This window comes from Ambystoma mexicanum, chromosome 2q (assembly GCF_040938575.1).
Source record: "Ambystoma mexicanum isolate Mex_15411 chromosome 2q, UKY_AmexF1_1, whole genome shotgun sequence".
NCBI lineage: Eukaryota > Metazoa > Chordata > Amphibia > Caudata > Ambystomatidae > Ambystoma > Ambystoma mexicanum.
In genome coordinates, this window is record NC_090924.1 from 894,110,798 (window position 1) to 894,138,351 (window position 27,554).

The window sequence follows — 27,554 nt, forward strand, 5'->3', positions numbered from 1 at the left end:
GGGAAAATAGGCAATTGCACCTCAGACCATGGCCATTTTCAGGAAATGTAAGCTAAAAGAGGGAAACCATGGCTGGTTAACTCGACAGTGGTGTGGTGGCACCAGCTGCTCCCAGAGTAGCACATTGGACCACTCAACATATCCACTTGGTAGACGTGGAGGAAGGCAGATTGAGCACATTGTTGCCAATTGGAAGTGCAGATCATTTCTAGAAAATCTCATTGCCCCCCCGCTGCCATTGTGGCCTCCCCAGCTCCCATGCAGGTTCTCCGACTCTGGGTCTGTCTCCAGTCTATTTTCTTCCTCTTCTCAGGAGCACAGGCCAGTCTCTGAAACACCTGTGTATGAGCGCGATATAAATAAAATATCATATCATATCATAGTGGCCATGTCTCTGAGAGTATCAAAAAAAAACTTCTGGAGTTCCTGGTTCCATCAGTGTTGACAGGAAGTGCTGCAGTAGCATAAGAGGCCGACATGTACAGTGCTTCCTGGCAGCCAAAGGAGTGAAAGCAGTGTGCATCACCTCCCCAGCATCTGCAGCCTCAGTGCAGTGTGCATCACCTTACCAGCATCCGCAGCCTCAGTGCACTGTGCATCGCCTTAAAAGCATCTGCAGCCTCAGTGCAGTGTGCATCACCTTACCAGCATCCGCAGCCTCAGTGCACTGTGCATCGCCTTAAAAGCATCCGCAGCCTCAGTGCAGTGTGCATCACCTCCCCAGCATCTGCAGCCTCAGTGCAGTGTGCATCACCTTACCAGCATCCGCAGCCTCAGTGCACTGTGCATCGCCTTAAAAGCATCCGCAGCCTCAGTGCAGTGTGCATCGCCTTACCAGCATCCGCAGCCTCAGTGCAGTGTGCATCGCCTGCCAGCATCCGCAGCCTCAATGCAGTGTGCATCGCCTTACCAGCATCTGCAGCCTCAGTGCAGTGTGCATCACCTCCCCAGCATCCGCAGCCTCAGTGCAGTTTGCATCACTTCCCCAGCATCCACAGCCTCAGTGCAGTGTCCATAGCCTCCCCAGCATCTGCAGCCTTAGTGCAGTGTGCATCGCCTCCCCAACATCCACAGCCTCAGTGCAGTGTGCATCGCTGCCCCAGCATCCGCAGCCTCAGTGCAGTGTGCATCACCTCCCCAGCATCCGCAGCCTCAGTGCAGTGTGCATCGCCTCCCCAGCATCCGCAGCCTCAATGCAGTGTGCATAGCCTCTGCCGCATCTGCAGCCTCTGTGCAGTGTGCATTGCCTCCCCGGCATCTGCAGCCTCAGTGCAGTGTGCATCGCCTCACCAGCATCCGCAGTGCAGTGTGCATGACCTCCCCAGCATCCGCAGCCTCAGAGCAGTGTGCATCGCCTCCCCAGCATCCGCAGCAACAGTGCAGTGTGCATCGCCCCCCAGCATCCACAGCAACAGTGCAGTGTGCATTGCCTCCCAACATCCGCAGCCTCAGTGCAGTGTGCATTGCCTCCCCAGCATCCGCAGCCTCAGTGCAGTGTGCATCGCCTACCCAGCATCCGCAGCAACAGTGCAGTGTGCATCACCTCCACAGCATCTGCAGCCTCAGTGCAGTGTGCATCGCCTCCCCAGCATCCGCAGCAACAGTGTAGTGTGCATCACCTCCTCAGCATTAGCAGCCTCAGTGCAGTGTGCATCGCATCACCAGCATCCACAGTGCAGTGTGCATCACCTCCCCAGCATCCACAGCCTCAGAGCAGTGTGCATTGCCTCCCCAACATCTGCAGCAACAGTGCAGTGTGCATCACCTCCCAAGCATCCGCAGCAACAATACAGTGTGCATCGCCTCCCCAGCATTCACAGCAACAGTGCAGTGTGCATCGCCTTCCCAACATCTGCAGCCTCAGTGCAGTGTGCATCGCCTCCCCAGCATCCGCAGCCTCAGTGCAGTGTGCATCGCCTCCCCAGCATCCGCAGCAACAGTGCAGTGTGCATCACCTCCCCAGCATTCACAGCTTCAGTGCAGTGTGCATCGCCTCCCCAGCATCCGCAGCCTCACTGCAGTGTGCATCGCCTCCCCAGCATCTGCAGCCTCAGTGCATTGTGCATCACCTCCCCAGCATCCGCAGCCTCAGTGTAGTGTGCATCACCTCCCCAGCATCCGCAGCCTCAGTGTAGTGTGCATCACCTCCCCAGCATCTGCAGCCTCAGTACAGTGTGCATCGCCTCCCCAGCATCCGCAGCCTCAGTGCAGTGTACATCGCCTCCCCAGCATCCGCAGCCCCAGTGCAGTACAGTCTGCCGCATCTGCAGCGTTTCTGCAGTGTGCATCGCCTCCTCAGCATCCGCAGCCTCAGTGCATTGTGCATCACCTCCCCAGCATCCGCAGCCTCAGTGTAGTGTGCATCACCTCCCCAGCATCTGCAGCCTCAGTACAGTGTGCATCGCCTCCCCAGCATCCGCAGCCTCAGTGCAGTGTACATCGCCTCCCCAGCATCCGCAGCCCCAGTGCAGTACAGTCTGCCGCATCTGCAGCGTTTCTGCAGTGTGCATCGCCTCCTCAGCATCCGCAGCCTCAATGCAGTGTGCATTGCCTTCCCAGCATCCGTGGTGCAGTGTGCATCGCCTCTCCAGCATCCACAGCAACAGTGCAGTATGCATCGCCTCCCCAGCATTCGCAGCCTCAGTGCAGTGTGCATCGCCTCCCCAGCATCTGCAGCCTCAGTGCAGTGTGCATCCCCTCCCCAGCATCTGCAGCCTCAGTGCAGTGTGCATCGCCTCCCCAGCATCCACAGCCTCAGTGCAGTATGCATCGCCTCCCCAGCATCCGCAGCCTCAGTGCAGTGTGCATCCCCTCCCCAGCATCTGCAGAAACAGTGCAGTGTGCATCGCCTCCCAGCATCCGCAGCTTCAGTGCAGTGTGCATCGCCTCCCCAGCATCTGCAGCCTCAGTGCAGTGTGCATCGCCTCCCCAGCATCCGCAGCCTCAGTGCAGTGTGCATCGCCTCCCCAGCATCCACAGCCTCAGTGCAGTGTGCATCGCCTCCCCAGCATCTGCAGCAACAGTGCAGTGTGCCCCCCCAGCATCCGCAGCCTCAGTGCAGTGTGCATCGCCTCCCCAGCATCCGCAGCCTCAGTGCAGTGTGCATTGCCTCCCCAGCATCTGCAGCCTCAGTGCAGTGTGCATCGCCTCCCCAGCATCCGCAGCCTCAGTGCAGTGTGCATCGCCTCCCCAGCATCCGCAGCCTCAGTGCAGTGTGCATCGCCTCCCCAGCATCCACAGCCTCAGTGCAGTGTGCATCGCCTCCCCAGCATCTGCAGCAACAGTGAAGTGTGCCCCCCAGCATCCGCAGCCTCAGTGCAGTGTGCATCGCCTTACCAGCATCCGCAGCCTCAGTGCAGTGTGCATCGCCTCCCCAGCATCTGCAGCAACAGTGCAGTGTGCCCCCCCAGCATCTGCAGCCTCAGTGCAGTGTGCATCGCCTCCCCAGCATCCGCAGCCTCAGTGCAGTGTGCATCCCCTCCCCAGCATCTGCAGCCTCAGTGCAGTGTGCATCGCCTCCCCAGCATCCGCAGCCTCAGTGCAGTGTGCATCGCCTCCCCAGCATCCGCAGCCTCAGTGCAGTGTGCATCGCCTCCCCAGCATCCACAGCCTCAGTGCAGTGTGCATCGCCTCCCCAGCATCTGCAGCAACAGTGCAGTGTGCCCCCCAGCATCCGCAGCCTCAGTGCAGTGTGCATCGCCTCCCCAGCATCCGCAGCCTCAGTGCAGTGTGCATCGCCTCCCCAGCATCTGCAGCAACAGTGCAGTGTGCCCCCCCAGCATCCGCAGCCTCAGTGCAGTGTGCATCGCCCCCCCAGCATCCGCAGCCTCAGTGCAGTATGCATCGCCTCCCCAGCATCTGCAGCAACAGTGCAGTGTGCATCACCTCCCAAGCATCCGCAGCAACAGTGCAGTGTGCCCCCCCAGCATCCGCAGCCTCAGTGCAGTGTGCATCGCCGCCCCAGCATCCGCAGCCTCAGTGCATTGTGCATCGCCTACCCAGCATCAGCAGCCTCTGTCAAATTCCAGCCCAGCAAACCTCTGGGTTTCCCCACCACTCTCCTACCGTATACTCCCTTTTCAAGACCGCTCACATAGGTTGGGGTTCTCTCTCGGTCCCTACGGCAAAGAGTTCCATGTGCACACCTTTATCTTAGACCCCCGAGCATTAACGGAAGCATTCACGACCAAGACTAGGCACGTGGTGTTGTACACACCCACTCCTTTGCACATAGACTGCACCCAATGATCAGCATGCCTGCATGCTAAGCAACCAACCATAGACCTCCCTTCGCTGGCCATACCGGGCCATGCCAAAGGATGCCACCCACTCAAACCAGTCACTCACACCAGATGGCACCCACTGCAGGGGGGCATGACTCTAGCAAACGCGGGGCTTCATAGAAACGACTCGAATGGCATATCGTGGGCTCTGCTGCGTGTGAGGTAAGGAACAGTCAGACGGGGCGAGGCTCTTGGCAATGGCCATCTGGTTAAATGCCCGAGCACACGCTTAGCTCTAAAGCCACAATGAGGAAGGCGTGCGTGCGGCAAACTAAGACTCGGAATCCAAACACAACTTCCACTGCCAGCCACAGGGAGCCCAACTGCCACCACTCATCCGAGCCCAGAGTATAACGCTGCTCCCATGGGGTGGGGGGTCCCGTTACAGAATCACGAAAACAGTGCCCGCAGCTTAAAATAGGCCCCTCCGAAGGCTCCAGGTTCTGTGATTTACGTGATTATGCCGTGTGCTTGCCAAGGCCAGCAGTTCTCTCATCGGAGCGCTGTGGTGAGCCGAGTTCTGGGCACCGGGAGAGGCTCTGGAAAGCTTGCTCGGGAGATCCTGCAGCCAGAGGCTTTTTTTGGTGAAACTGGGGTGTGGTGCCCCGGCTTTGCAGCGCGGAGCCGAATGCGTATAGTGCTGGAAGCATCCTTCACTCTCGCAGGGCCTAGTGAGGAGCCTATTTTTAGATAGCGTTTTGAAAGCAAAGTAAACACAGGCGGTGAAGCGACCTGGGTGGTGGAGTAGCCGCTTTATTTTTCTACTTCACCCCATCCATCGTACATGCCTTCAATTGGGGAATTCAAGACTGTTATTAAAGCTACCTCGGTGGACCTGGACAATGAGTGTACCCTGGTCAGGCCCGGGCCCCGGCTGAAGATGTGTGGGTGCCCATTGTAGCATGATGGTTGGACACCCCCTCCTTAGAGTGAGAAAAGTCTGAGGCACCCCAGGGGGGCATACATTGCCATGGCGATAAAGATAGGGTTTGACTGGCAAAATAGGGGCACTTGCGGGGTACGGGGCGCCCTAAGGCTCCTTTCATTTGAAAAGATTGAAAGGCCCCGACGCCGCCCTTGACCAAGATCAACTCCATAAATGCACTAATGTAAAAGGCGGGCAGAGCAGACCGAGGAACAGATCCGGCGTCGTAGGCAGACAGACAGATCCAGGCAGGCTGACAGCAGACAGGCAGATATATAGACAGATAGATAGTAAACGCATATGTCATTTTCTGGCTCCGCGTGGGTGGCTCTTTAGAAATCTCATGCTAAAAACGTTGCCAGAGTACAACCTGGTGAGCAGGCACACGTGTGTGTTCTTGGTGTGGTTAATGCATTTCAATTGAATTGCTTAGTGCACAAAATGGGTGCACTTGCACAAAGTTATTTTCCAGTGTGTGTGCCTCCTTAAATGGGCGCCTTTAACTGGCGTTCTTGTGTGTGATTGATAGACAGGGAGACAAAACAGACAGACAGATAGATGAATAGATGGCAGATCGATAGATGGATAGATAGATAGATAGATAGATAGATAGATAGATAGATAGATAGATTGCTACAAAGGCAGGCAGGTAGATCCACATATGTGCAGGCAGGCTGATGGATAGATAGATAGATAGATAGACAGACAGACAGATAGGCAGAAAGATAGAAAGTCAGATAGATTGCTAGAACGGCAGGCAGATGATAGACAGAATGATAGATAGATAGAAAGGCATGCAGATAGATCCATATATGGGCAGGCAGATGGATAGACAGATAGGCAGACAGATAGAAAGTCAGAGAAGGCAGACAGATAGATCAATAGATGGGCAGGCAGATGATAGATAGAAAGTAAGATAGATGCTAGAGAGACAGGCAGATGCTAGATAGATAGATAGATAGATAGATAGATAGATAGATAGATAGATAGATAGATAGGCGGGCAGATAGATTACTGGAAAGGCAGGCAGATAGATTGATCAATAGATGGGCAGGCAGGCAGATGATAGATAGATAGATAGCGGATAGGCAGACAGGGAGATAGAAAGTCAGATAGATTGCTAGATAGAACGGCAGGCAGATGATAGATAGATAGATAGATAGATAGATAGATAGATAGATAGATAGATAGATAGATAGGCAGCCAGATAGATTAATGGAAAGACAGGCAGACAGACAGATTGATCAATAGATGGGCAGCCAGGGAGATGATTGAGAGATAGGCAGATCGATTGCTAGAAAGGCAGGCAGGTGATATATATATAGATAGATAGATAGATAGATAGATAGATAGATAGATAGATAGATAGATAGATCAATAGATGGGCAGGTAGATGGATAGATAGATGGGCAGAAAGGCAGATAGATTGGTAGACAGACGGACAGATACATGGATATAAAGGCAGGCAGAAAGGCAGACAGACAATCAGGCAGAGAGATTAGTTTAAGAAAATCAACTTGCTTGGATTGTAAATTGACGTTTCAATCTTTAGTGGCTTGGTCCTGCTTTCTGTGTTGCCCGGCTCTGGGGCTCTGCGGCGCGCATCCGTTTATGATTAAACAGGAAGAAAGGACAACACAACCCTTGGACTGGAGGCTAGGCGCCCAGGTGTCGTCATGTGCAGGGGCGAGCGAGCGAGGCCAGCCTGGAATGCGCCGTGCCACCGGCCCCGGGAACAGCGCTACCTGCCAGAAAAGCTTTCTGAGCGAATTCCCCCGTTTAGCTCACGGTATAGACTCGTATTCACACCTGCGCATGGCCGCGAACACAAAACACGAATGCCCCCAAACAGTGCCGCTGTGTTCACTTTTCACAAAGTGCCAGTGTGCTCGGCTCAGAAACAGCCAATGCCGAGGACGAAGAGACGCACACACATATTCCATGCACAATCAGGTCACACTTTACTGGGACAACAACTCCTCCACTCAACAAAGCGGGGTCGAAGTACACCCCAAAACGAGCTGAACTTTTAAGACAAAATGCGTTTCATAAACACGTTTAGGGACGAATGCAATAGTTCAGATTGTAATTCCTCAAGTCCAATGCTTCACACACCCTTCAATACGTCTTCAGACTATAGAAATAAACCCGCGTTCCTGCTGGCATGAAACCTTTTTGGGGCTAACTCGTGCTATTGACTTTCAAACATCGCACGACCCTTCTCCCAGTTGTCCGACAATGTACCTACGTGGTCTCGATACGTAGGAACCCAAAACACGTCAGGGGCTTTGCAAGATGCCAGGCTGGCGTTATTGTTCTTGTAGCAAAAGTAAAATGCACTTTCGTCTTTCCAAGGGGACATCCACCTTCAAGAGGGAAATGCCCGCCTGTTCGCAGTTATAGTTAAAATCTCTCGGGCTCACCTTGCATTTTCTGGGGAACGTCCTTTTTATGAAGACCTACAGCCTCTCGGGCATATCAAGGTGTTGGGATCCAGCCAGGAGTTTCTGCGGTGCTTCCCGGGGCATTTCTGAGAGGTGAGTCAGCTCCGCCGGCTGTGTGTGCTGCTGCGTGATGGTCTCCGCGGAGCTGTGTGCTCTCGCTGCGCATCCTCCTCCCTCTCTCCCTCTCCCTCTCCCAGGCGATCCTGGCTCTCCAGCAGCAGCGCCGCCGCCTCTATTTAAAGTTCACTCCGGGCAGGAAGGTATTTCCTGGCTGTCCCGGAAACCGGTACAGCCTAAACCAGTGCTGAGCTAATGAGAAATGCGTCTTCCATGTGTTCTGCCTGGCAGACACCCCGAGGCCCGGCCGGCTAGGAAACACGTGATGTTTATAAATACAGTGTGGCTTGTGTTGTTGTAACCCCTCCATGACAGAAAGACACCATGAAAACTCAGGCGCAACCTGCAACACGGCTTGCTAGCAGCGTTGTCCTGCCTCGGCAACTCTCTGCAGAGGAACTCCATGCAAGGGTCAGGAGTGTAGCAAAGTATTGGCCCCGCCAGCCCAAGAACGTAACTCGGGTGTATGGCGCAGTTACCGAAATGGGGTTTTCTGTGGACATGGAGACCAACTTCCATAAAAATCTATCATTGTTGTTTTGGCAGAATGAACACTTTTATATTGCAAGCAAGTTCTACATATTAATTGTAATGCACTACCCTCTTACTACACACAAACGGCCGACGCGTGTTTCACAAGATTGTTATGCCCAGGGTGTGGGCTTCTTCAGGACCTCTTGATTATGTAAATTACAGTGTACATATAGGCCACGCCTGAGTTATGATGGAATTATATGTATCATGCCCTTGAAAAGTCATTACAACCTTTGTTCATAGAAATGCTGTCTTTTTTGTATAAGACAACATTTATTGGTGGATGTTATTCCTGTTCAAAATCTACTCACTGGGAACATAAGGCAATGGGATGGAGATGGAAATAGGTGGAGAGGATCTAACCGAGTAATAAATTCATATTATTAAAACGTACAGCTGCTTTTTGATTTTTAAATTGATTACCTAAAATGAAAACAATAAAAGATTATGTATCATTAGTTACTGGGTTTATACGCATACTTTTTTGGACTCCCACTTCCTCCCTCACTGCAGCAAAACAACCTAACCCTGTACCACCCTTGTGTTTTTCTTTTTTTAAACTCTCCCTTCCTAATTTTGTAACCAAATTTTAATGTTTTCGTTTTTAAGGGAATTTTGCAAATTTTTTATTTGTATTTATTTAGTCACCCTTCATTTTATTTTTGGGACAAAACACCAGTGTTGTAAAAGTGGCTGATTAGGTTACAATATGTCATGTTTCGTTACGTCATTTCTCATTAATGTCAAATGTCAAGCACTTTGAAGCATCCATAAGGTGGCAGGTAGCACAACACAGTAAAATAAATAATAAGTACGAGCAGCAATTAGTTCAGAGCCCCCTGCTGGCCTTCTAATAACAGGACAAGGTAACTGCAGGCCAGGATGAGAAGGGTAGGCAAGGCTGGACTATGCAGAAACACCCACAGAAGAGCCCAGTCTCGGCATAACAGAAATCCTGCCTCACGCACAAGTATAACCACTCCCATGAAGTTCCCGGAGGCCTCAAGAATTCCCAGGCAGTCCATTCTAGGAATTTGCTGCCATAGGAGCCACAGTTCAAAACCCATCCACGTTTTAAAGGTGCCTATCGCCCCTCCCAGCTTTCCTGTCTATGGGACCTGGAAGTTCATGTCTCTTCAGGACCAAGGGAGAAGTCTGAAGTAAGTGTGCTCCCTTCTTCCTCTTTGGCATGTTTTCAACACACCCAGGTGCACAATGACACCCCAGCGGAGGAAAAGACTGAGACGCATGACTGCTCCTGAGCCAACAACATACTCATATCATAATTTCACACAAAACAGAGCCAGCCTGTCACTGCATGCTGTGGGCTACTTTGAACCACTCAGCAGTACTCCCATCCATAACAAAGTTGCACTTCAGCAGAAGCAGCAAAATGGCTGTGCTGGCTCCTGTTCGCACCATTGTCTCATGGAAAAACTGCATTTTGCGACAACAAAAAGATGGCTGTACCATCTTGCCAAGCACATATGGAGCAGGATGGAACAAGGGGGCACACTGAGAAAGCCTGCCATTATGTTCTGACATGTACAAAAGAAAGGGAGTGAAAAAGCAGCGCTACTTTGCTGCAAGCCAAAGTTCCCATTTGAAAAAGGGAAATATTTCCAGTTAAAACGGATGCAGTTTTGATGCTCTTTTCCTCTGATTCCTTATCAAACTACTGTTATTAATAAGTCCCTGCCATGCCCATTCATATCCCCACGGTGCTTCAGCAGAAGAAAGCATGACCCCTGAATGCCAGGCGGTGTCAGACCAAGGCTGGGAAAATAACAAAAGCTTTCCTTCAGTCATATGGAAAAGCACTTGACCTGGTGCTACAAAGTGTAAAAAATAAACCCTGCAAAACAAATCTTAGCTCTGTGCACATGTCAATTTCAGGAGACCTTTGCCTTGTACAGACTGTAGTTAAAAATAAGTTGGCTACAGCTACAGAACAACATTAGGAAGTAGATGGAAGAGAAATCCCAGCAACACTTACCATGTTTCAAAAATGGGCTTGTGCAAACCAGAAAAAAATGCCTGTTTTAAAAAGTACCATGTTGAACAAAAAGTTGTCTGTGCCTAGCAATGTACAGGGGTTTGTTGCTGTGGAATATGTAGGGGATGTTTTATCCAAAAGGTTTGTTTTGATCCAGGACAAAATAAAAGAAAATAAAACTGTTAAACTGCATGGGCTAGATTTTGCAAGCTACACAAACAGGTTGTTGGTCAGAGCTAAGGCTTCCCCCAAAAGGAGCCACCATAAACTTCCAGGACACGAAAGTGATAATTGCTAGGTTGGAAAACTTTGACTCACTAAGACAAAAAAACTTCGCATACTAATCAGACTTGGGTCTGGGCTGAGCCATCTTACAATGGAACTTCCAGGACACAGATGTGCGAAGTGAAAAATCACACCTACTCGTGACTTCTACAGGAATCTTCAAAGGACATCTCTGTGACAACCCTAGATTGAGAGGTTAGCTTGGAAGCTATGCCCGTATATGGGGAACAATACTGAACATTTGTTTCCAAAGACTATTTTATAAATAAAACTTGTAAGATTTTTATCTTTGCAACCAGACTTTGCAGAAATGTAAAAAATTAACAGCTTTAATTTAATTTCGTGGGTTTTCATTTAAGACATGGTAGCCTTCACTGCCATGTTGGGAATAGAAATGGCAAATAAGTGGATATTCTGAGTAAAGGGTACAGGGTACCATTATAAAATATAATACAGAGATATCTAATAATAATCTATATACATGTGTAAAGTTGTAGAATTTTAAGTAATATAATTCTCACTGAAAAGGGCAAAAAACTGGTAGAAGGGCGAAACAAGGTCCTACCATCGTGAGGATTGGACTGCTATGCTCTACATACAATATGTAATCTGCTTATGTAATTTGTTAAGATGCTTCAACTGTATAAATGTACCATTCGTGGCAAAACTGAATTTCAGCTAAAGTAACTGTGGGAGGTTTTGAACATTGTAAAACTCTGATCATAAATCTGACATCCGGCCCTTGAAATCCAACCAGCTCAGAGCGAGGTGGGGACTATCACCCCTGACTAATCCAGTGGTTTAGAGGCATGCTTAGCCAAGCCTGCCCTACCATATACTTTTATGATACCACTATGCATTATAAATAAGAGTCCCTGACAGGACTCTAGAGACTCTCTCCTGAATTTCCTGTGGCTGCGTTCCTGATCTGTTCCATTGATCTTGCTGATCCCAGATTTCTCTACAAGGCCAACGCATAGCTGATTTTCTCCCAGCAAGGACATTGATCCAGAAAAACCCACTGAATCCCATTAAAAAGGGGAAAGCTGTGGTACCTTAAGCATCCTGAAACCAGACCGGCTTCTTGCCACTACCTGCATGCCAGCTGACACTTAGCATCCGGCGACCATACCTTGCCCAGCTGTCTTTTGCTAGGAGAGTCTGTATCCGGTGACCAGAATCTTTTGTGACCAGAACCTGTTGACTGTCCAAGATCCCTAGTCTTAAGCGTGGACTGTGAGTATAAATCCCCACTCCATAGAAACACATAGCCTGCCTTATCTTGACCCTTTTGTCTCTATCCTACTCTCTAAGCAATCCTATCTTACCCTGGTAACTTGTTAAAACTGCTAGAATTCTCTGTGCACCCTGTCCTTGACTTTCTAAGTACTAGCGCCATTTCTCTATTAATTCTGTCTTTCATAGATCATAAGTCATTAGCAATATTTTGATGACATAAATTAATTTTCCCTAAAGAAAAGGGGTACACTGCGTGAAGGGTTACAACTGCAGCGTAACTTTGATATTCACGGGTGGCGTTCCTCTTTTCTTAGCCATTAAATCTAGTTTAAGTAAAATTTGCCTTTCATTTTAAAACCGATTTTCTTAATTTTAACTGCTCTATTTTCCAAGAAAACGAACCTCACTCTACCATCCAAATCTCTCTCAATTCTCCACCTATATTGTCCCTGTGATATACATCTATCCCCCAGCCCAAAAACCGCATCCCAATTCCGTGTTTTTCACCTGCTTTTTTAAAAAAACGTTTTTGCATTTAAAACTGCTTCTGTGTAAAAATGCAACTTTCCAACGTGTGATTTGACTGCACTGGGTTTTCAATTTTAACTTGCTTTGTGAACTGTATGCTTCTATGACACTTTGCCTGATGGTTGCTAGTGATATAACATCCCTAATAATGTGATAAAACATATGCACACCATTATTTGAACACACATATAATTAATTTAATTATTTATCCAAATCCGATTGTCATTTCAGGCCTTTGCAAAGGGTTTAAAATCTGTTTTTCCCTCTTATTTTGTGAGGGAAGGTCGGATTTTGATTCTGTTTTCTGCCTCCTATCCCTGACTACCTGCTGCTTCTTTCTTTTCAGAATTCGATTATTTGTGGTTTGAGGGAACATTGCAGGAGGAAACCTTAACTTGGGAGACATCTGTCCTAATTCAAAAAGTGCCCCTATTCATTTGTGCTTTGGGTATGTTCTACTAGAAGGTTAACCAAGTGCCTTGCCTCCATTCCCATTGTAATTATCACCCCATTGGTGATTGCTGCCCAATATTACATTTTGTGTAATTTTTGTGAATTTTCAAAATAAATAAATATTGTATTGTTCACCAACCGGCCTGGTTCCTGGTCCATTGTGACCCGGGGTATTTGTAAAAGGGGGTGTGAGACGGGTCGGGTATCGGCTCAATTTGAATTCATTGAAATTAAAGAAAAAACATTCCTATTGAGCGCCACATCCCAGGCTCAGACCAAGTGTCCTGGTCCAGTGTGTGATGCCCGATTGGTATCCTTAACAATGCAGAAGGACAGACATCTGCCCATTTTCTCGCTACCTATCCTGTTTGTCATATATCCACATCTGCCTTTCACACAGTCTAATGTACACAGCCTGCACAGGGAGCTCAGGGTATACTTTCTCCTCATAATGGGTACGCGCTACTAAACTTTGATATCTTTCTGCCAAGTAAGCCACCACACTTTCTCACCATAAACTAAAGTCTATCATGAAAGCAAACATAACAAACTCTTAATAATGACCACTTTGACATCAATCTTCAAGGCTTTTTTAACGTTAGTGTATTAGTTTGGACCCCTACATTCCCTTATCTTCTGTTACCAACAACGTTCACCTTCATAAACAGTCTATTCTTGACTACGCCACTCTTGGCTCAGACTTGGCAGTCTCAGAATCAACATTCTGGAGTTTGGCCTGGGGTACAAGTTACCGAGATACCAGGGAAAATAAAGCCCCACAACTTCAGCCCAAGCACACTCTCAAGCTGCTTGTGCATCCAACACTGCAGTTGTTTTTGCCCCAACAGGCTAAGGTCACAGTATTTCATTCCATGGAGAAGCATAGGTTCTGGGAAACGACTATGGTGATGATTTGACACAGAATAAAAGCCTAGTAACATAATAGCATAACATATCCAAAATGGAGTAAAGTGGGCTCTATTCCAGCCTTCCAAGAAGCTTACAAAGTTCACCCTCCCACCTTATCTATGCTCAGTTGTACACACATTGGTACATTTCAGGCAGAAATAGGATACTGACCTTTGGCCAGAACTCCCAAAATACTGTCTCACTCCACTCAAAGCAGCCACACACGTGTGAGTGCTGGTGTTCTGGTGTTGACAGAATGACCACATCTCTGTGGGACACATCTCACTGCACTGGTTTTCCATAGAAGCCTAATTCAGCATCAAGATGGCATGCCTGGCTTAGACGATCCAGCATCGCAACTGCCCGGAGGATAAACCCACAATTTAAGTGAGCCCATTGGACCTTCACAGCAAAGAGGATCTTCAAACTTTGAAGCAGCTCTTTTTTGTCTGGATGGCGAGAATGTGGAGCTTGCTTCCTCTAAAGTTGTGCCATGCCCTTTATTCTAATCATCTTGCCTAGAGAATTTCAAGACACCCGCTCTTCAATGACACCTCTCAAACAAACGTATATCGATCATCTCAGGCTTGCCACATGCTTTTCTGGACCCACTAGGAGTCTGTATCATTATCCTATGTCCAGCCTCCCCAAATACACTGGAACACACAATGCATCTCTAACGCACATTCCCAATACAAACAGCCATGCATGAAAACTAAATTCCACTTTTACTCAACCCCACACCTCCCGAGCTCTCCCTCATCCATAACATAAAGCTACAACATCCCAACTCCCTTCTTCCATGACATGCATAAGGCATTACCAATTATATGTATATACTCGCCTTATGCTGACCTCTCCAATCCCCTCATCTCAATCTGCTTAAGACTTAGCTGCTCCTACAGGGTTCTCCCCCATCACCTGATCTCTTGAGCCACTACTGACAATCCCAAGTGATAATAAACACCTCTTTTCCCCACTTTATTTTAACTCATCGTTTCCCTATGAAAACATTCATTAATCTACTTCTGTAGCTGTTTTTGTAATTTTTGCCTTGGTGAATCCAGCTGTTATTTCTGGCTGGATAAACATATCCCTCTGTATATTGTGATTGAGGATTCCGGTTATAGGGTATTTCATTTTTTTACATTTCCGTCTGTATTTGGTTTTTTGTCATTTTATCAGTATTAACCCACATTTATGGATGCTCTGTTAAAAAACAAGTTAACTAGTGCTTTTCCAGATTTATGCAAATTAAAAATGTACCTTTTTGATGCTTGTAATGGGAAATTCGTGGAGCTGGGTTCTTGCACATCAAGCCAAGATTAATTTGTGCCTTAAAAACAACAGCTTCTTCTCATGCTGACATGATACACATCTCATTGGCCCTATAAATAATTTCAAAGGGAAATACATCTCTTTTTTAAGCCTCTCCATTGTGTTACTTTGCAGGTTCACTGGCCTGCAAAGCATAATTGACGACCTGAATAGATAATCAAGACACATTAATATCCACTTGTTTCCATTTTTTACAAATACATACTGAAAGGAAACTGAATGATTTCTGTCTGTGTTTATGTGTAAAAATCAGTAAAAAAACAGAAGACTGTGAGCCCAAATCATGATGTACCTTAATTGTACAGCATTTTACTATTAATTGTTATGCAGAGTTTTACAATTTCCTGTAGAACAGGACGCAAATAAGAAAGACAACGGCAGATGAATATATGAAGATAAAAGCGGCGCAAATGGGACGAAAAGCGAAACAAAAGGAGGAAAAATAGATAAAGCAAGACAATGGAACAGAAGGGAGAGAATATTAAAAGGTTAACATGTAATAGGAAAAATGCAGGTTATAGAAAACAGTTGCACATAGAAAACATTAAAGAAAAGAAATGGAAGATGCAATGGCACAATGCTACAAAGGGTGATGAAGCAAAGGAGAGAAAAGGATAAAGGAGAAGGAAAGATGCAGAAAATAAAAAGGGGGAAAGAATGAAACGTGGGTTACCGGTGGAGGGGTTTGGCATGAAGATATTCTAAGAAAAAAATACTTTTCGTTGTGTATAAAAGAATACTTCAAGTCACCTTGGCATTCTGTGACCTTTTGAAGGCACTTGACCTCAATCTTAAAATAAATTTGTACTACCCTTTCAACAAACACTTGGGGTACTTTATGCTATATATAATGTACAATTCATAGACAACGTTCTGAATACTTTGTAGAGTATTTAAGTTAATCTTCAAATACATAATCTGCTGAATTTCTAACCAAAATGCTGCTTTTCACTGTGAGAGAAGTTTTTTTCTTTTATGTCAATGTATTGACAACTGAAACATTCACTTTGTCTCAGCAAATGTCTTATTTCACAATTTTAAATAAAGATGTGGCTTGCTCCAGATTTAATATTTTATGAAGATTAGGGCCTGATTCTTGGACTATGCGCTGAATTTGCCCAGAATTTTCACTGCAAAAATACACTTTGCACGGTTCCATGAATCAGGGTTTGTGTCGGCAGTGCAAAGTCACTTTTCCGCAGTGCAAATCTAGTTTGAACCGGGCAAATATTCCATGAATTGGGCCGTTTACATCTAAAATATTTGAATGACAAGATGTGCAGATGGAATTGCAAAGAATTAAAGAAACACAGAAAGACCAATGTTAGGGATTTTTTCTTTCCTAGGATTCTTGCCAGTTTTAAAGAACAGTACCTACACCAAACGGAGAGAACCGTGCAATGCTTTTCATCATGGAACTCTGCAGTAGTTGCTGAGGAGTGGGGGCTTGAGGCACCCTGGATCTCTGTGGAGCTGGAGCCGGGGACCGCTCCTGGAGAGGCTGACGGCAAGTGACGGCAATACGTGGTTGCTGTCTGCGTCCTTTCCTGTGGCTGTTGCCAATGTTTTTCTCCTGCTAGTGTGCCAGAGAGAAACTCCAGGACTGAGCGTTCCACCCTTTTGGCCTGCAACTTTGGCCCCGCATTGATGCCTCCTGAGGCTGCTCCCAGCACGGTTACAATGGCTACTTGACTGCAGTACCACCAGACAGTTCTCCACAATTGATACCTCGCTAACCCCATGGCGTTCTAACAAGAGAGACACAATCCAAGGCCCAGAAGAAGGTGCCCCCAATTGCATCCGAAAATTCTATGAACACAGCAACAACCTGTCTGTACAGTCCACAACACATCGACAAACCTATACCCTGATGTAGATTGGTCACTTCTTGTCTGCAGCATGACCTATGTCAGGTCATAAAATATGACACACACATGGATCCAATAATGTTGATGAATTGTTGCTCTATCCCCAATATGCTCAGTTCCGTGTCAACATATTTGGTTTGTAGTGAAGTACCATGTATTAGCACTGAAGTGCAAAAAGACTTTTGTGCGGTTCACATGCTACACAACATTGTATCACAGCTGTGTGTCTGGTGTCGAATGCACACACGTAAAAGAAAAATAATTGCTAATCATTGCTAAAAAGAAAACAGCAGTATGAACAAAACGGCCATAAATTAACGAAAAAAGCAGTTCACCAATGTATCACTTCATGTAAACAGAAATAAAACAGCTTCTGTCAATTTCAGAAGGTCGACTTGCACAGAACCTGTTCTAAGGTACATTTGTACCTGTATAACAGTATCAACCCAACACTAGGCTTTTCAAGGGTTCGCAGGGCTGACTTATTCCAGCCATCCTTATATGGAATTGCTTCCATACATGACCTCAAACTGGCAAGTGGCAGGACTTCTTGCGTGTCTTACCCTACATGAATGGTGTCAGTGATCACATTTGCAGTTGCAACATTTGCACTGAAATGTAAAACAAATTATGAAAATGCTCATGCTTTCCATGAACATTTTCATCTAGGCCGGAGAATGCTGATAAGGGCCAGTGAAATTTAAAACCACGCAGGTCTAACACACATGAACGCACATCCCTTTGTGAGTCTTAGATGTGCTTTCACATGCAGCAGTCGCTCCCTGTGAATGCCACGTGCCAGCAATTTCTGCATGGGGTACAAACCTGTCACATAAAAGGTATTTGTGCTGGCAGATTCACTTTATTCAATTTCACCACCCTCAGGATACAGGTTTTTTCCTGACTGGCATGCACTCTTAGTATCATTCATATAAACCTTTTGTGATTCAGGGCCCGGGGCTCTAATCAAGACCTTGGCACTTCATGAATCTTCCTGTGCCTTAAATTCTAAATATTTATAATATTATCAAAAGTGTGCTGACTGTTTCTTTCCTAACAAAACAAAGAGTGATAGCTAAAATGTTCCAAATTAATCATAATGATCGAAAGCGTGCTGACTGTTTCAGTTCTAACAACACAGTGATAGCTAAAATGTTCTGAATTAATCCTAACCTCTGGCATTGCTCTAGGCAACTCCTCAGGCCACTGTTTCTCAGCATGCCATGCCATTACAGAAAGAGAAAAATCTAATTAAAATCAGGCTTTTTCTCCCTAAAAAGGGGTAATTCAGCCCAAACTCCTAGATCACGCTCCAAAGTGCTGAAGTGCTGTAGTCTATCAGATCGAGGGCTCTGCCCTATGGATAACATATTTCCAAGTTTCACTGCCAAATCCGCACACGGCACGTTGGCACACAGGAACTGGTTTATTCTGAAATGCACGGCTCAACACCACAGCTCTCCCACCTGTCTCTCCCACTGCCCCCCTACTGACCCACCCCTTTTCATTACAGAGGCACACGCAGCGAGGCCACCAAAAGTGGCAGAAGAGCGCCATACAAGATGACTTACATCCCTTCTGCAGAAAACCACAAGCAATGTCAGACATTATCAATGCGGCGTAGCTTGGATCTCAAGGTGGGGGAAACTCGGCAGCTGCACCTGGGCATACCAATCCCATTCAGGGAGACCCTAGAAAACCAGAAGAGTGATATAACCTCTGACATTTTCCCTGGAACCCCCCAGACCACCCATTTCAGTCTGCCATGCCATTATAGAGTAGGAGAGACCATATTCCAATGAGACTTGGTTCCACCAGAAAAGGGGAGGACCAGCTTGAATTGCTCGGTGGCATGAGAATGAAACATGCCTGGGGATGCGTGTGGTCTCTTGCAGGCCGGATGTGACATAGCAATTTGGGCTGGTCTGCCCCTTTTGGGGTGGGACCAAGCCTGATTTGCATATGCTCTTTCCCTTTCTCTAATTGCATGACAGGCTGAAAAACAATGGCCCTGGCGTTTAGGATTACTTCAAAACCTACAAGCCATCAACCTTCAGTTTTCCTTATTACTGCCCTATCTACATGGTCCCAACCCCCTCCTCCCCAATACATTAATTTTTGGATTCTACAATCAGGTTTCCCTCGGACCCCAAACATCATACTATTCTAAGTACAGCACCTTATGTCTGAGACACTCCAACCACAACAGATATTGCCTGCTGCTCCTTGAAGCACTACTTTGAATTCCCAAAAACATATTTTGGCTTTCTCCACGACTTCTGCCAAATGTTTCATATAACATTTCATATTTTCCCAAATAGTAGCTTAGGCTGTTCAGGACACCACTACAGCACATATATGTATATAAAATCGATAAATAGAGCACATTCTTGCAGGCCTCAAAATGGGCACTTGCCACTAGCCATTGGCAAATGGTAGTGAACTCTTGGCGAGTAAGACATTGGCCCTCATTACGACCCTGGCGGAGGTCCATGGTGCAATTTGCACCATGGACCATGGCGCAGAGCTGCCAACTCCGCCATGGGGGTTGGTGGACTTACCGCCCCATTCCGACCTTGGCGGGGCGGTAAGTCCCCAATCCCCATTTACCCTTCCCCATTCCCATTTTTGCCCCATAGGGTATAATGGGAGTGGGGAAGGCATTAATTACGCCACCGTAGAATACGGTGGCGTAATTAACGAGGGGACCCGTAGCGCCATGGATTTTTCCACCCGGAAAATCCGGGCGTAAAAATCACCATGGCGCTGCGGAAAGTCCTAATCTGGCGGAGAGGTACGCCATGCATTACGCTGGCGTAAACCCCTCTCCGCCAGGGTCGTAATGAGGGCCATTGTGTGCTGTGTGCATGGCGAGAATTGAGGTGTCAACTGACTTTTTATGCCCGGCTATAGAAATATTTACCCCTGCATTATTGGACATTGTTGCATGCACTAATGTGCTATTGGCTAACCCCTTTACAAAAAATGCTCTATTTTCTATCACAACGTCTTCCTGGTAGAAGCACAACTTGTCTACCCCTGGCAAATACAAATAATGAATACAGACCCTGTCAAAAACATCGAGCTGCAAATCTCGTTGGGAACGTTACTGTAAACGTCGACCATCAGAGTCCCGCGCCCCGCGCCCCCAACCAGATGCGAACTCCATATCTTGTGATCTTTAAGAGCGCATATTTTGGCATTTACCAGTGGAAGCAATGGAGACATAAACAGACTGTGCTCCCGGATGTCTGCCATATCTGATCCGCCCCCCACCCCAGAGTGCTGGGGCTGCTGTAGTTTTGTGGTTTTGCTTGCTCCCGATAGAAGACAAGTGACAACCAAACCAGCAGGCCCGCTAGCAGGCGAGCAGGAATGCAGCAAACTGCTGACTGGCGGGCGCGCCCTAATTGGAAGGGGGCATGTGGCAAGATAATGAAGGGCTGCAATGAAAGAGCGTTCCGTTTTAACTGAGACATGGAGCTGCAGCAGACACAGGCTCTGGGAGGGTCCAGGTGGAGTCAATTAATCAATGGCAGGCTTGTCACTCAAGTGTCACCAGGCGCTGCCGCGAGTTGCGCGGGCAGGAGATGAAATGGACCCTTCATTGGTGCAGCCAAGGGGTTTCACCACGTCAGGAGGGGTGATTTAAGGGCAAGGTGCATTCATCCAGCAAAGTATCTACCACATTTTCATAAACTTTCCGCAGATTGCATTACTCGTTTAACGTTTAAGGATTTTTGCAGTACAAAAGAAATGTTATAGAGGCCATTTACGCACCCGCACACGTCCCAAACTCACAATCCTTCATCAAATGGTTTTGCACCACAGTCAAACACAAGGGAGCTCAAGTTGAATTTGTATTCATTTGTATTTAGGGGCGGATCGTAAGTTACGATTCTGCTTCCCCCTTCCTCTCCACCATATAAATACACCAGCATTTGCACTGGCATGCATTTTCAGGCTGGTGTAAATGCTGGGGATTCCTATGGAGTCCACAAGCTAGTTGCACCAGCAAAAAGCAGGCATACGCCATAGGAATCCATTATAAACTCTGCCTGTCACGTGTACATAGCAGGGGGTGTTTTCTCAATTTGCATGGGCGAGTGCAAAAGGGTGGCATACAAGCGTCTACGCCCCTTTTTTACACTCCACTTTTGAACTCTGCCATGCAAATGAGGAAAATGGCAACCTGTGAGCGTGAAAGTGCAAATATGACAGGTCCCCGCCGTTTTTTTTTACGGGGAGTTACAATATGTGCCCCTGGACGTGGGTATGCACCTTTTCAATGAGGCAATTCTAAGGTTACTGTCAGTGGAATATGCTGTAGATAACGCTAGGAAGATAGACAAATAAAAGCATAATCGTGGCATGCATTTGCAGAGTGCTTTGTCGAGTGCTGAAACGCTGTCCAGACTGCTTGCAAAATGAGAATTATTTGGCTTTTCGTGTCCGCAGTGAGATTTCTGAAGCTCCAGTCTCATAATTGGCTGCTAAGAAGGACGTCTAGCCTACCTGCATTTAAGGAGCATAAATCGTGTGGATGTGCGCATCAGCGTGCGCGCATTTGCGCAGTGCTTTGTTGAGTGCTGGCACGCTGACTTGCAGAGAGTAGGAAGAGTGGAGTGCCAGCACTATTACCAAGTGAGTAAATTGTGTGACCTGTTCCAACACGCTGTATCTGTGATTGAAGTAGTCAATAATCCCGCTTGCCACAAAACATGTCCAGCAAAACAAAAAGCAAGTATTATTTGCGTAAAGATCAACGTGAGCAAGAGGCACAGCAGAGAATGCCATTGACACGTGCTGCACAGAACGTGCTCTTCTACAAAAAGAGTGTGGCAGTAGTCGAAACTAAGGAATCAGATTTAATGGAAGCGAATTTACAAACCCTTAATGGCCTAACGAGTGTCAACAATGAGACAAACTGTGAAGGAGTCTCAGAGGAGTGTGGGGGCAATCGACAATAACTCAGTTTTGGACTTATGCTACTCCCTGCAGCAAAGTATTGAAAATGCATGGAACGTGGCGTTAGATATACCAAGCTCGGTCACTTGATGTCTGAGTACACAGTACGTGACTCAGAAGATTGGGGGACTATTTTGATGAAAGACCTCTTATGTGATTGCAGTTGTCAAGTTCTTGACTAAATTGTTCTGGGACACTCTTTTGAGATCTTAAACATAATTTGTAAATTAATGGAATATCTGTTTTTGCAAAAAAAAATGTGTAATCAATTAATGCAAAAGGTAATGAAATACAAGGATTGGGCGGTTAAGATTCTGCTAGACTATCTGCCTCACCTAATTTACTAATCCATTCGGACTCAAATAGGTCTTTGGACATTGATGACTGTGACACTGACAGATGGGAAGAAAAGCACTCCTACATGACTAGAACTGTGCTTGCCATGAAAATATTGTTAAAACTGTGCAGAAAGATTTTTGCCAATAGGCAGCCACTGCTTGGTCAGATTGTCATGAGTAAGCAGGCGCCCCTATCTAATAAGAGCTCGGATAACTGTAAGATAGCTGTAGTGAGGTGGAAATTCGTGATGGTGGTGCTTAGCTTTTAAGCCAGGCAGAGCCAGAAGAAGCAGTGAGTTTAATAGTGGTCAATGAAAATGCTTCTTCGACTGACACCCTGGAACAATGCATGACCAGAAAAGAGAAGAGGCGTGCATTGAGATCACACTTGGCACAGCGGAAAAAGTCCTCTATCCCTGAGAACTTGCTTAAGAATGGCACTACGAACATCTCAAAACGAGCAAAAAAGAAGGCGGCTCGTGCAGAGCGTAGGCAGAGTAAACCAGGTGGAACATTAACGAGCTGGTTAGTTAATGATGTAACCACCAACGAAAGAGTGTCTTTGATTAATGACACAGGACTACCTGCCCATGTGTTGGGCAGTTCGGAAGACCCGGGAACTAAGGGGACTAATGGCAGCTCCACGCCTGACCACAATAGGATCAAACGGTTCAACCATCCAGCAGCAAAAGAGGGGCCAAGGGGAGGAATGGGTCCTACTTGTTTGGCATATAGTGATATGAAATGTTTTAATGTGAAGAATTTAAATCAAAGGGCTAGGAATAAGTGGTTAAACCAGTCAAGCCTCTTAGGGGTACTAAAAACAATACCACAACTGAGAGTCCCGAAATTAGAGAAAGTTGCGTTTATAGAACCTTTGGAATGTGTTAATACAAATGTCAATATGGTGCATTGTCACTGTGCAGTCACTGTAGAATTAATACGAAGTCAACACAGGCAATTATTAACGGCAGGTATTGAATTAGATGTTGATAAAGAGAAAGAAGACCTAGTCCTCCACTGGGCGATCATTAATAACAACACTTCCAATACCAAATTGGTTGCTATTAAGTCACAGCAAAGTATAGGAGATACATTCGGTCATCTAACAGGCTCAGCAGATTCGGTTCCATGTGTTAATATCCCTGCAAAAATATTGGCATACAAAATAATCACCATATTTTTGCAGCAATATTAAGGCATGGAACCTGCGGTGGACACCCCGCATCCCCTGCATCATTTTTAAAGGAGCGGGGGATACTCCTGGATCCCCTGCTCCCAAAAACCCCCAAAAATATCGCCTATGGCTGTTCCAGACGACCATATATACGGCGATACCTTTGGTGGGGATAATATGTAGTGATACCGCAGATTCCTTGGCATCCTTATTGATCAATCAGATTTTTATCCTACAGGAAACTTTGATGAGAGATAGAATGCTCGTAGATGGGTATGTTATCTATCAAACAATGGCAAAGAAGGGTGGAAAGGGAAGGCCTTAAAGCCCAAGACTTCCTACAGGTAAAAGAAGTTGAGCATTTCTTATCACAGGACGAAGGCTTCACATTAATTGTTTATATCTACAATCCGCCGGGAGATCGATATAGCGAGATCATTCAATGTTAGCTGGCTGAGGTTTTTGCTAAATGGTTAAGGGGTGCACATGCTGAGCGTATAATCGTGGGAGGTGATTTTAACTGCCATTGCGTGTGTAATGAAAATGTCCCTACCACTAATCAAGAGGATGGTTGGAGTAAGATGAGGCAGACTAATGCAATCACGGAAGTTTTCTGAAGGAATGGGATCTCTATATGATGAACGGGAGAGCGGATGAAGACCGCCCAGGGAATTATACTTGGTTCTCGGCTAGGAAAAAGGCAACACTAGATTCTTTTTGTTGTTAGCTCTGCAATGTGTAAAGATGTGGTCAGCCTGAGAGCAGTTAGGAATGATCTGAGTGAGCACACGACTATTACATTGACATGTCAGGCCAAGTCTGCTAAAATCATGGACGCTAAGATTGGTAGTTTGATTTCAAACCATGCAGGTAACCGCGTTAAGTGGTCCATGAAGAACATTGAGAGGGCAAAGGAATGTATGGATGATGACGGCCCATTATTAGTTAATGACCTTGGGATGATGAATGCTGAGGATATTGAAAACTGGATCTCTGTTTTTACTAGCAGATGCGGGTACCATAAGTCTGGATCAATAATAAGGAGAATAACACAGGCGTGTGCTTTCATAGAGAGATAAGGGACCAAAAAGGAGAGGGAAAAGGAGAGGGATATGACAAATAATTGCCAGTCATTTATCCACTGTGGATAAATTGAAGGTTACTAGGACAATAAAAAACGAATATAGGAACTGGATACACTGGTGGGGATTTAAAGGCAGGAATAGTGAGTGGCAGCATATGATAAAAGTCCTAATACCCCAAAATACTCTGAACATTTGGAAGATGTTGGGAGAAGCTAAAGGTCCTAGGAGATGGCAAACTGCTTGCCCTATTACTGAAGCACAGTGGAGTGACTATGAGCCTGACTCACGGAAGTGTTTTATAAAGGCGCAATCGCATAGGAAACGATCCATGAATCAGGCCGTATATCTTTCAGTCTTTTGGTAACCATGCTAATGAAATAAAGGTTAGACAGAGTAAAGTGCAATACAATTCTAATCCAGTTTTAAAGATGGAATGTGACAACATAATCCCTATGCTAAAGAAACGAAATGCGTCTAACGCACCTGGCACAAATGGGCTTGCTAATGTTATATTAAAACATGATCCGGAATTATGGGCCATCATCTTGGGTTCTTTGTTTGAGAAGATTCTAAAAAAATGGGATAATCCCAACCTCTTGGCGAATGGCAATTCTGATCCCAATTTATAAAAAAGGGGACATGTCTAATCCTGGAAATTATCGTCTATTATCCATGCTAAATACAATGGGAAAGATTTGTGCTTCTTTTATTCTTAAGCTTTTGCAGAAATGGGCAGACTCAATTGGCTTGTTAAATCAGACAGAAACGGGTTTCCGTCGGGGAGGCTGTGCCACGGTTAATATAATGATGGATTTACTGATGGAGAAAGCGCAAGTAAAGGGTAATCCGGGTTTATATGCCATCTTCATTGATTTACAATCCGCTTTTGACTCGGTGAGCCGAGAAAGACTTTGGACTAAACTGGAGAACTACAACTGCTCAAGTTATATTCTGCATTTCCTGAGCATGTTGCATTTCAATAACTCGCTGCAAGTGATGGATGATGGAGAAAGGGCCTTGACCAGCTCAATGAGCATCGAACGGGGCGTTAAACAGGGTTGTGTCATGGCCCCCTTGCTATTTAACATATATTTGGCTGTAATGTATGGACTAGGTAGGATCGTTATCAGTGTAGATAAATGGGACTGGCTACAGAAATGTGAAGCAAATAGTGGAGAAAGGTCTTGGACCTACACGATGCCATCCCTATGGCAATCCTTCGACTAGAGTTGTGGCTAATCTCTATGGAGGCTGTAGCTTTGAAAAGACAGGTTTTACTATTTTTAAAATCTAGATAAGCAGAATATGGCCAGCTCCAGCACTCTCTGGCTAACATAATGACGGCAAAACAAAATAATAAGTATATGGGCAAAATTAGTGCTTTGTTTACAGAGATTGGGTGGTCCCCAAATTGGGCAGAGAATTATTATAAAATCATTTTTGAAAAGAGATTGGAGTTATGGGATTGACGAAGTAATTTGCCCATCTTGCTACTTTAAAAACATATGGGGTTGTTTCTAATTTAAGTTATATATATAAAGAAACTCAGCATTACTTAAAACTATGTCCATTCAAAAATCTATGAAGATTTATACTATTGCTGCGGTTAAATCGGTTACCGACATTATCAATTACTGGGCAGGTCATGAAGTTACCTGAAAGTGATAGATCCTGCAGATTGTGTATGAATCCAGAGGTGCTAGAGACACCTAGACATGTGTTAATGGAGCGTAGAGTAATGGGCAAAGAATATGTCTGCCTATTGGGAGACTTGGTTTATGACTTGAATTTTATCAAAGACAGAGGGCCTCATTATGACCCTGCCGGTCTGGAAACAACGGTGGCGGTAAAGCCGCCGGCACCATTGTTTCTGGACCGGCAGATTAAAAATTCTGCAGGCGGGTGGTGTCACTCCTGCCATGTCTGACCTGGTGGGAGTAACGCCACCCGCCTGCAGATGGAAATGGAAACACTGGCACCATTATTTACGGTGCCGGTGTTTCCATGGTCCCCATCCCCATGGAGTCCTATGGGACCTATGGGAATGGGGATTAACGGAATTCCGCATCTGGAATTACCGGGTCACCGGGGTTGTAATGCCCCGGTGATTCCGGCAATCACGGAGGCGGTAATTCACTACGAGTACCGCGGCAGCCTGCCGGTTTTTCCAGCACGGCTACCGCCGGACTCATAATGAGTCCCATAGTGTTTTGGTCACGCTGTTTAAACTCTCCTAGTTTATACTTTAAGGTGGTGCTATTGAGTACTTGACTAATGTTTTTACAGAAGCTTGGAGAAAAAGAGACCTGAATGAGTTTTATGTAGCTTTTTATAGATTTGGTTTTAAATAGGGCGATTGAATAATGATATGATAGCTGGATTTGATGAATTTGATGAGAATATTGTTATGAATTGTATTTTATATATGTAGTGTATCATTGTGTTATGTATTTTGTAATGAAAAGGGATATGTGTGAAGTTTTCTTTTATGTTTTCGTTTAAATGTATGTGTAAAGTTTTGTTAACTGAAACACATAAATAAATAAATAAATAAATACGTGTGGAAACTGGCCTTGAGTCACATACCCCAGTTAAATTCTAGTGCTCAATTAAAAATATAAACTATGACCCGGTGACACCATTATACACAGATCGCCAGTTCCAAGGCGCAACTGAAATCAATTAGCAATTTCCGAGGATCAGTTTTCTAGATGTCCAAAAACACATATGCAAGCAACTGGATCAATTATAAACTATTTAAAACAGGTTAACTGGGAAAAAGACAGTGCTGTTTCTATCTTCTACAAGAGTTTAAAGTGCCCATCATTTTTTGAACGTTCCCAGACTCTTTCCGTGTAGAGTGTAAGGGTCACCATACCTATATTTCTTCCCTGTGCCTTCTCAAGTTTCCCTATGCCATGCAGGAGAGCCTTCCGTTCCTGCTTTTTCTTGGAAATCTGGGTCTTGGGAGTACTACATTTAAAAAAGGAAACAGAAAACTGCATCTCCCAGAATTCAAAGAATAAAACAGTATTGGATGGCCTTCTCACACATGGCAGGGAAACAT

At 45.9% G+C, this 27,554-nt stretch overlaps 1 protein-coding gene across 16 annotated transcripts in view; it reads right to left on the reverse strand.

The window, feature by feature from the left end:
* The window catches only part of KIAA1217 (KIAA1217 ortholog), a 1,682,267-nt gene that overhangs the window by 347,978 nt on the left and 1,306,735 nt on the right, over window positions 1-27,554 (reverse strand). The window contains exon 1 of one of the 16 annotated variants that reach the window (XM_069648179.1): window positions 7,632-7,871. The exons of the other annotated variants lie outside the window; for them this stretch is intronic. The gene's annotated coding sequence lies outside the window, so the exon portion shown is untranslated. Of the gene's footprint in view, window positions 1-7,631; window positions 7,872-27,554 lie in introns of those variants that run through there. 16 annotated transcript variants of the gene reach the window in all.